General features: G+C 41.7%; 2 non-coding genes across 2 annotated transcripts; one reads left to right on the top strand and one right to left on the bottom strand.

Annotated features, from left to right (window-relative positions):
• Positions 1-343: 343 nt before the first annotated feature.
• Trnaa-agc (transfer RNA alanine (anticodon AGC)) lies at positions 344-416 on the bottom strand. Its single transcript has one exon. It is a non-coding gene; the product is annotated as a tRNA-Ala (tRNA).
• Positions 417-673: 257 nt separating this feature from the next.
• On the top strand, positions 674-746 carry Trnaa-agc (transfer RNA alanine (anticodon AGC)). Its single transcript has one exon. It is a non-coding gene; the product is annotated as a tRNA-Ala (tRNA).
• The last annotated feature ends 10,532 nt before the right edge of the window (positions 747-11,278 follow it).

The following is an 11,278-nucleotide window of genomic DNA, read 5'->3' on the forward strand; positions in this document are numbered from 1 at the left end:
CCAGCGCTTGTGATCAAAGAAAAATGAAGTCCAGAACATATATCGCACAAATATTTTGCGATTGCTAGGGTATAAATAGCGCATCTTCTTGCAGTCAAATCGTCAAAGCCTATTCCGCTTCCTCGGGTTGCTAATCAGGTACATAGCCACCCGTTTAGAAGGCGAGTTCAATTATTCATTAATTTATTGCATCGCACCAATGAGGTACATATGAGGTGTGCAAGTTTCACCGATTCCACATTCCAACTACTTGGTATACATCGTAGACCTGGTAAACATGGACGTGAAGACGTTGTTCAACTTTGAAGGTCAAACAAATACGGTCGTCTAAAATAATCTTTTCTGGAGATGCCGGGTATCGATCCCGGTACCTCTCACATGCTAAGCGAGCGCTCTACCATCTGAGCTACACCCCCTGGATGTTATTAGACTATTTGATAGTAGCACCAGCGCTGCACTCAGTTGAATATGTGACTCTATCTGGTGGAAAAACCCTTTGTACGACACGAAAGTTTCAACCTTTCACTTTTTGGATTAATTTGCAGCATGCTTCGTATTAAGGCGACGTACGTGACACACATGTGAAAATTGATCCAATTTCATTCGTACAGTTGTTTTCATGATTGCGGCTGAAAAACTCAATATGATTACTTAGTAATTTACCACTAAGATAGGGGGTGTAGCTCAAATGGTAGAGCGCTCGCTTAGCATGTGAGAGGCACCGGGATCGATACCCGGCATCTCCAAAATATATTTTAAATATTTTCAAAGCTGAGAATAATTGTTTAAAAAGTTGAATGAATCCATCAAGATAAAGGATTAGAATTTTGTTCATGGTCCAGTGGATAAGCAACATTGATGATGGTGACTTGTCTGTAGGTCGCCATTGTCGGAAACCATTATACTACATGGGGTGAAAAGTCCGGGATTTTTCAACAGATGTCGCCACTAAAAAATGAACAAGATTCGTTTCGAGAAGTTCATCTGTCACTAGCTTATGGGTGAAGTTTCATGACATTTCGTTTATTTGTTCAAAAACTACAATTGTTTAAGTGCCACTACGTGAGCATTCGTATAGAAAATGGAAAAAGAGGAATATCGTATTCTGATCAAACATTGTTTTTTTTTGTTTGGGAAAAACTCCTAAACAATCAATGCAGTGGTTGACGAAATGTTATTCCACTCCTTCGAAAACAAGAGTTTATCGGTGGTTTAGTGAGTTTAAAATGGGCCGCACAAGTACCACAGATGCATCTCGTTCTAAGAGGCCAAAAGGCTACGAATCCAGAAATCGTAAAACTAGTGGATCAAGTGGACTTCTTTCAAGGTTTCGAGGTTTTGTGACATTGGATGAAACGTGGATCCATTGTCACACTCCTGAGTTCAATAGGCAGCCTGCAAAGTGGCACTAAGGTATATTTCGAAGACTTAGACGTATCGTTTCCAGTGCTTGGAAATATCTGTACCACATCAATCTTTTCAGCGGAATTTCTGACCACATTCGATCATTATACCATTGCATCCGGGATACCGAAAATGAACCAACGTCAAACCTCACAATTACAGCAAGCTACTCACAGTGGATTCATCCAGTTTTGTTCATTCTCATTCTCTTTCTGTTCTGCGTTTACGGGATGTGAGCAATAGAAAATATCCCTAATTTTGTCATTCATTGATATTATTATACCGGTTCATTTACTATTAACATCGTTCTCGGACACTGACGAAACGGAGAGATTCGTTGAGGAAGATAACGAAGTACAGAATGCTCATAATAGTGACAAGAAATTAAATTGTTCAATCATGCAAGGTTTCCGTCTTAGTTAAAATGCTTTCATTTTACATAGTGAATATGTAATTCCAATTTCACTTGTCAGAAATGCTTCAAAAGACTCCAATTCCGATGCAAAAAATACGGTCTTGACTCAAATTTCAAACATTTATTTTTTGACTCAAATTCTGAACACACGAACATAAAATCGTGGTGTTCAAGACACGACCGCAATGGGAATATTTCTTCTTTTTGCAAACGGATCAAACTGTGCTATAGGATTAGCGGATGAAGTTGCCAACATCCAGATTTGGATGACGAAGTTTGCATTCGCTACTCGGATCGATTCTGCAGTATGCTTCCTCGCCATCCAAGCTTATGTAATCCTTAGTTGTGAATGTGGACGCAGATCTTGTTTTTTTGTTGGCATTTCCGCTTGCGCCACCGATTTGCGTTGCCCTTTCGGAATAACTTCAAAAATAACTGAATAAGCAGGCACTGACTCGACGAGAAAATCACACACATATCGGGATATTGAAAATGGACAGTCACAACATTCCTGACAATTCAATGGCAATGAATAAATGGGAATGAATTCTCATGACTCGAGCTTTAAGGAAAGCTCAGATAGCACAGAATGAATATGAATGAACACAGTTGTAAATTTGTTTGCCGTCGAATGAATGACAGCAGCATCGACAAGCAAAACAAACAAGTTAAACTGATGAAAATATATGTTCAATATTACTTAACAAGCTCAATATTTCCAAGCCCTGATAGTTTTACAGAAAGGGAATCGAAATGTTGGAGACTCGCTATACCAAGTGTATTGCCTTCGAAGGAAACTATGTTGAGGAATAAATACAGCTTTGCCCACGGGACTTTTCAGCCCATGTAGTATGTTCGACAGAATATACAGGAAGGAATGAAGGTATTGTATTATAGAGACTTTAAACTTTTGCAGTTCATTCGTCTCTAGCCTTGACAAAGGCCCTTTGAAAACTCTACTCTACTCTACTCCAGCGCTACCACCTCCGCCCTCTTGCCTTGAGAAAGGCACTCGATCCCGTCCAGCTCGTCCAGCAAAGATGTTGTCCAGTCGGTGTCCACACAAAGAATGAATATACAGTACGAAGTGCCGTCTTTATCAATGGGAATCACGCGAAAGAGGATGTGGTCTTTTGACCTGACCTGACCTCGGCCTATTATGCCAAGTAATCACTGGAAGAGATGGATCAGCTGAAGATAAACGTTGTATCGATAACCGCCAAACCTCCCAATGTACCGGAGGATCTATTCCAATAATTTCATGACCAAAACGAAGAAGCAGTTGATCGGCAAGGTCACGAAAGAGCTTCTCTAGTCGTTACTTACATAGCCGAAGGATACATTTTCGTTGTCTCTGAAATTTGTCTACCGATTTTGTTTGTGATGCTTGGCATAATCAAAGTAACATTTGGGCCATTTATATGGGGCGCTTAATTGCTGAAAAGAAGACACATCTATTTGTGAAGGTGTCTACAGGTTGACCAGAATTTTGCACGCCGTCATGGAAAATTTGACTGCGACCATGAGATAGATCGGAAGACAACTGGGAATCACACATACAACTCGTCTCGGGTGGTAAAATCGTTGAGGGATTCCCAGACTATCGAGCGGCAGGCTGGAAGAGGAAGAAAATCGAAGGCAGCTGAATTCACAGTGTCAGCTGTCTTCGAAAGGTGTTGGATTATTTCAAGCGTAATCCGAACCTTTCGATTCGCGACGCGGCTTTGAAAGCAAAGTGTTCCGATTTTTTCTGGTTTGTTCAGCAAACCATGAAACGAGCTGGGCTTCGTGTATTCATGGTTTGGAAGGAACCGAACCGGCGTGATCAACAAAACACGGCGGCGAAATCCCACGCAAGGAAGCTGTATCGAGAGTGGTTAACGAAACCGATGTGTGTGGTTATTGATGACGAAACCTACATCAAGGGAGACGCAAAGCAGATACCGGGGCTGGAGTTACAGTTTGATGTTTCGGAAGACGTAAGGAAGAAGAAAGTGGACAAATTCGCCAAAAAATACTTCCTCTGGCAGGCCATCTGCCTATGCGGTAAATTGAGTAAACCGTACATCACAACGGGTACCATCAACAGCGAAATTTACCACAACGAACACTTATGTCTGGTGCGTTTTTTCGAGTACAGGCCTTACTTCCTTGGACTTCCTATCTCATCTCATCTAAGAAGTGTATCGAAAAGTAGTCTCAAACATTTAACACGTTATTACACCCAAACAGGTGAATCTTTTTTGTCGTGTAAACAAAGCACGCTCTGTTTACATTCAAAAATTGAAATACAAGTTTCGAAATGTCGCGGATTGATTTGAAAATTGAAAAGAAAATTCTACTCAATTGGTGCATCAAAAAGGGGGTTACATACCACAAAATATCAAAAAGTCAAAGTCTGTCCAGAAAGTGTTAAACGAATCGTTGCAAGGTCGGTAATGAGTGTTCTTTCGAGGATCTCAGCAGAAGTGGACGAAAATTCGGACCAAGTAATCTTGAATTGGACCGAAAAGTTGTAAATTATATTCAGAAGAACAGAAGAACAGGTGTGCATCTATTCGTGATTTGGCCAATAAGTTCAATGCCAGTGTTGGGATGATTCAGCGGATTAAACAGAGACATGGTAGGCGTTACTGGGCAATTGTCAAGGCCAAGTTCAAGAAGGAAGGTACAGTGTCTATTATAAATATATCAGAGTTCATGAATAATTGGTCTGCAGCGTCCAGAAAGTGCACAAAGACTACTGTGCAAAATTTGATGAGTGGAGTTAAATCTAAGGTTAGGACATCATTTTTTAGAAATCAACAGCTTAATTTTTGCATTTCATTGTTATGTTAACTGAATATTTTATATAAAATTCACTTTTGTAATCACTGTCTGAACGTTTTCAGTTTTATTTTGATGTTTGAAAGTTTAAGATTTCTTTTCGATACAATCCATATATGAACGATCGCTTTATACCGAATCCGTACGTGTACGTGTGCCCGACATGGGATACTTCCTATTGGGATGCAGCTGACCGTTAATCAGCAACGACCCCCTAGTCTGCACCCCATATCTAGCGTGGTGCGTCTTTCTCGACTCGAGGAATCCAGGATAGAATGATCACTAGCCGGCGCAATCATCAGCTCTTGTAGAGTTGTCATGAGCGGTACAACCTTTGGCTCTTGTTGAATCATCAGTGGACTGCACAACCTTCGGCCCGTGTATCTGTAAAGAGTGTGTGTATGTATTGCCGTGACTAAGTAAAAGTTTATAGATCGTTCATGCACATTTTGCAAGTACGATTAAATAATCCTTGGTTTCGTTCAAAGAAAACATTCTCTGAATAGAAAGAAGCTTTCTATATTTTTTCTGCGTGCATGTTGGCAATTAAAGTCTGGGGAGCCGACTGCATAGCGGGCGACGTCGTACAAATGCTGACCAAAAAAATAAATACCCAAAAATTAGTTTTAGATGCAACCTTCTGCGGCACACAGCAGAACCAGCAGAGAAATTTCAGCGGCTAAAACACATCATTAATTTCTCGATGTTATCACAAACTGAATGAAGGAAAAAATTAAAAGCTACACTTACACTGCACTACATATGTTATGTGTGCATGCGATTGCATCATCCTTTCTTCTCCTCTTCTCCGCTCGTTTTATAGCTCGGGTTGCGATCGTCGCGAACAAGCAGTATTGGCCATTTGTATTCAAAGATCCATCCAAAATTGTTGCTCCCGTGGTCGAGTGGTTAGCGTCACGCCTAACATGTCACTGCTGAATAATTCAATTTTAGTACTTGTTCAAATAGCTAATAATAGCGAATGTTACATGAATTCAATATATAAATTGATGCGTGCACTAACTAATGATATCAAATGTGAAAAACTCTCATATCAATCGATGTTTATTTTGTTCAGAAAGGAAAAAGAGATTTATTTTATTTGCTCAATATTTTTGATGAAGCACCCATTGTCATGAAAGGAAAGCATTTTTTCCATGTCAACATATCAACACACCACGCGTTGATTGGTGGTGGTGTGGTGTCCGACTCGCTTCTTCTACTCTATGCACTGCCGGTGCTTGGGGTGAAAATGCAAGAGAAACTGTACACCATGTTCGAACATCATGTGAAACACTGGGATTAAACATCGTATGTCCAAACATACCACGAATACAAACATGTCACATTTTCTAACATAGGTACGAAAAAATCATGTTTGTACTCAAACACAAAACTGTGAACAGCAGCGTGGACATGTTTATTCCGGACGCAGTGTTTTTTGTGAAACATGGAAGACTGCATGTAAGTCGGGGCTTTTTTGTTCCGACTGAAATGTGTTTCCCTAACACAGACTTCAAAACCAAGATGTCTGGGAAAATAGGCCCTGCAAATAAATGCAAACTTCAAGTACTTTTGTACTTTGTGCAAACTAGAAAATGTTTCATTAACACGGTCTACTAAACTTAGGAACCTGGGAAAATCGGCAGATACTAGAGACGAATGAACTTTCAAATATAAATCCTTTATTGTATAAAAGTAGAAGTTAAAGTTTTTGATTCATGCAAGCCGGGGGTACTTCTGCACCCGCATTTTTTTTGACGTAGGATTACGTCTTTCGGGAACATACAAATTAAAAATCGAAAATCGAGCACATCGTGAAAATTGTCCAATTTAAAACGCTTATTGCTCAGTCATTTCATGATGGATTGATGAAATTTTTGCGTCAATCGATTTCGGCACTCCATAACAATTTTTTATATTGAAGAAAATAATATATGTCATGAAACTAACTATCGAACAATTGAAAAATCTCAACCCCTATCCTAACGGAAATACCCACTTCTGATTGGTCGAAATTGACGACACATGCGGCAGGTCACTAACAGAGACATCTAAACCAAGCTGCCTGGGGGAAATCGGCATTGCAAATACATGAAAATAGGGAGAACTTTTGTTCCTACCGAAATGTATTCCCTAACAGAGACATCACAATCTAGCTGCCTGAGGGAAATCGGCATTACAAATACATGAAAGTAGAGGGAGTATTTGTTCCTACCGAAATGTATTCCCTAACAGAGACACAAGAACCAAGCTGCCTGGGGGATATCGACATTGCATATACATGAAAGTGCTTTTGCTTTTGTTCCTACCGAAATTTGTTCCCTAACAGAGACATTAAAACCAAATCATTATCAAAGAGTTTAACGATGTAATTCATCAAACATATCCAAAATCAACAGATAGCCTAACTGAATCCTACGTCAACTATGCGGTCGTGTCTCGAACACAAGCCTCCTGTGACTTTTTGCACTCCGAAAAGTGTTTTCCTAGCACGGATTACAAAAGCGGGTACGAACACAACGCTTTGGCTCGGTTATTCATTATTGCATTGAAGGATATGCCTTCATTACTTCTTCATTCTTCGGCATAAGCTTCGAGTAACCGGTCGTGTGCTGTGAGCGTCTCCGTTGAAGCATTGTTTTCGGTTACCGTTGGCTGTTATTTTTTTTTTTGTCGCCCGGGTGTGCTTTTTTCGCGCGTTTTCGAATTGTTCGAGATATCGTGGAACGCAGTGTGAACTCGGAATTGGTGAGAAAGGCTGAATCGTCAAAGCCTGGCAAGGCCAGCCGGCTTTCAGTTATCGCCGATTTGTCGCCATCGCAGTCGAAGTCGGACATCGGTGGTCAGTTGCACGCACACAATACCAGCGCGATTCGCTGCTAACTTACAGCAGTGTGAAGGAGAGCATCACTTCTTAGTGGTGTGTGATAGTGCCGAGCGCTCAAGCGCTCCGATTGAGAAGCAAGCAGCGGTTGCCAGTTCATCAGCACTGGGGTGCATTGTGGTGAATAGAAATAAATAAGATATAAGATTTATTTTTTTTAAATTTTTTTTTAATTATTATTATTATTATTAAAAACAAATTATTAGAATATAAGTACCAATTACAGAATGGCAGAAGGAGGGGGAGGATCTCCAGATATGGAGATCTCTGATGATGACTCCCCTCTGGTTGAAAAAAGTTCTAATAAAGGAACAGCGAAGACACTTAAACGCGTTCCTACATCAGAGGATGTTTCGTCCGGGGACGAGTCTGCTAACTCTAGCAAGCCCCCCTCTAAAAAACCTGCAAATACTTCCTCTCCAACCCCCCTCGCTCCTACAACAGCTCAGATTTCGCCTCCCCATCCTGTTGTCCCCGATCCCCTTCAATCCTCGTCATCTCCTTCTCGTCCTGTAGTCTTCTCTCCACGTGTCAAGGTCTATCCTGAAGATGCACCTGGAACTGGTCCGTGGGTTGTTTTCTTCAGGCCTAAGCCAAACGGAAAAGCACTTAATGTTATTCAGATCATGAAAGATCTGGCAAGATACTCCTCCGTGACAGAAATTTCGAAGGTTAGACCGACCAAACTGCGTGTTGTCGTAGCTGATCGGAAAGACGCAAACGGTATTGTCGTCGACCAGAGGTTTACCCTGGAATATCGTGTCTACGTGCCTTCCCATGACGTAGAAATCTCGGGGGTGATAACCGAAACGGGTCTGACGTGCAAATCAATTATGGAAGGAGATGGCAGATTTAAAAAGCTGTCTTTGATTAAGGTTAAAATCTTAGAATGCCGACAACTCGGCAAAGTCTCCCAGGAAGGGAAAGAATCGAAATTTACGCCGTCCGACTCGTTTAGAGTCACTTTTGCTGGCTCCGCCCTCCCTGACTACGTTATGGTGGACAAATTGAGGCTACCGCTGCGACTCTTCGTGCCAAAGCCCATGACTTGCCTGAAATGCAAGTCAGTTGGTCACACAGCAGCTTACTGCGCCAACAAGGAGCGCTGTGCCACTTGCGGAGAGCAACATGTGGACAAATCCTGCAGTGCGATTGAGCAAAAGTGTCCATATTGCGGAGGAACTCCGCACGTGCTCTCGGCTTGTGAAACTTACAAGAGTCGCTGGGAGAAGCAGAAGCGTTCTTTAAAGGAACGCTCGAAGCGCACTTTTGCGGAAATTTTAAAGGGCGCTTCTCCATTGGCCCAACAGCAACAACCTTTAACCGCAAACAATGTCTTCGCTTCGCTGCCAGTTGACGAAATGGAAGCGGATACAGCTAACGAGGGCACACCGTACATCTTCCAAGGGAATCCCCGGCGCAAAAATGTGACCACTCCCAAAGTTCAAGTACAAGCCCCTCCGGTTATACCCTCTGTTAGCATGCCTAAAAAATCGAGTGCAGCGGACAAGCAAAATCAGGTTCCTCCTGGCTTCCGTGGGAATAATTCACCTTCGAACGACCCAGCACTCGAAGGAACATCAAAAACCCCAACTGTCCCTATTTTACCGTCAAGTTCAACTTCCCAATCGGGATTTATAAAGTTGACTGACCTTGTGGCTCAAATCTTCACATGCTTTAATGTTTCCGACTCCATCAGAACCATTGTCATATCAATGCTTCCAGTATTAAAGACAATTTTGCAACAATTGATGCAAACATGGCCCCTCCTTGCAATGATTATCTCTCTTGATGTCTAATTCAAATAGAGAGGTCGGAGATATCACTGTTTTACAGTGGAATTGTCGTAGTCTTATCCCTAAATTGGATACATTCAAATTTTTAATTCATAAGTTCAATTGTGATGTTTTTGCTCTGTCCGAAACTTGGCTTTCTTCGCGAGATGATCTCTCTTTCCACGATTTTAATATTATACGCTTGGACCGTGATGACAGATACGGAGGGGTGCTATTGGGGATCAATAAGTGCCACTCATTTTTTCGAATTGACCTTCCACCTATTGGAGGGATTGAAGCTGTTGCTTGTCATGCAAACATCAGAGGAAAAGACCTCTGTATTGTCAGCTTGTATTGGCCTCCGAGAGCTGCGGTTAGCCGCAAGCAACTTGTTGACATGTGCTCACTCCTTCCTGAGCCACGATTGATCTTGGGAGACTTCAACTCTCACGGAACTGCCTGGGGGGAACAGTACGACGACAATCGTTCACTGTTGATATATGATCTTTGTAACAGCTTCAATATGACACTTTTGAACACTGGGGAAACAACACGTGTACCTAAACCTCCTGCTAACCCAAGTGCTCTTGACCTCTCGCTTTGCTCGAATTCACTATCGTTAGATTGCAAGTGGAATGTAATCCAGGACCCCAACGGTAGTGATCACTTGCCAATCAAAATTTCCATCACCATTGGGTCGAATTCTTCTGAATCTATAAACATGGCATATGACCTCACAAGACACATTGACTGGAAAAAATATGCGGACGCGATTGCTCTAGCCATCAATTCCAGAGATGGTTTACCTCCATTGGAGGAGTATAACTTCCTTTCTCGTTTGATCTATGACAGCGCGGTTCGCGCTCAAACGAAACCCATCCCAGGTTCCACCATTTCCCGAAGGCCTCCCAATCTATGGTGGGATAGCCAATGTTCCAAGCTTTATGTAGAAAAATCGAATGCATTTAAAGCTTTTCGGAAACGTGGAACCCCTGAAAATTTTCAAACGTATTTAGCCCTTGAAGATCAATTTAAAAACTTAATCAAAGGGAAAAAACGTGCTTATTGGCGAAATTTCGTGGGAGGTTTGTCACGAGAAACATCAATGAAAAAATTATGGAAAGTGGCTCGAAACATGAGAAATCGCTCTTCAACGAATGAAAGCGAAGAATATTCACATCGATGGATTTTTAATTTTGCACGGAAGGTTTGTCCTGATTCCGCTCCTGTGCAAAAAATTGTTCGAGATATACCACAAGATAGGTGCGATCTTGATTCCGAGTTTTCGATGGTAGAATTCTCTCTTGCTCTCCTTTCATGTAACAATTCTGCTCCGGGATCGGATAGAATTAAGTTCAACTTGCTGAAAAACCTCCCTGATGTGGCGAAACATCGCTTGTTGAATTTATTCAATCGGTTTCTGGAGAATAATATTGTTCCAGATGATTGGAGACAAGTACGAGTTATAGCTATTCAAAAACCCGGAAAACCCGCGTCCGACTTCAATTCGTACCGCCCAATAGCAATGCTGTCTTGTATACGGAAATTGTTGGAGAAAATGATCTTGTTTCGCCTTGATCGATGGGTTGAAACGAATGGCCTACTCTCAGATACACAATATGGGTTCCGCAGGGGCAAGGGGACGAATGATTGTCTTGCGTTGCTTTCTTCAGAAATTCAAATGGCTTACGCCGGAAAAAAACAAATGGCTTCAGTATTCTTGGACATAAAGGGGGCCTTTGATTCTGTTTCAATAGAGGTTTTGTCAGACAAATTACACTCTCGGGGTCTTCCGCCTCTATTGAATAATATGTTATATAACTTGCTTTGTGAGAAGCATTTGAACTTTTCTCACGGAGATTCGGCAGTAAGTCGGGTCTCTTACATGGGACTCCCCCAGGGCTCATGTTTAAGCCCCCTTTTGTACAACTTCTATGTAAGCGACATCGACAATTGCCTTACACAAAATTG

Source organism: Toxorhynchites rutilus, chromosome 2, assembly GCF_029784135.1.
Source record: "Toxorhynchites rutilus septentrionalis strain SRP chromosome 2, ASM2978413v1, whole genome shotgun sequence".
Taxonomy (NCBI): domain Eukaryota; kingdom Metazoa; phylum Arthropoda; class Insecta; order Diptera; family Culicidae; genus Toxorhynchites; species Toxorhynchites rutilus.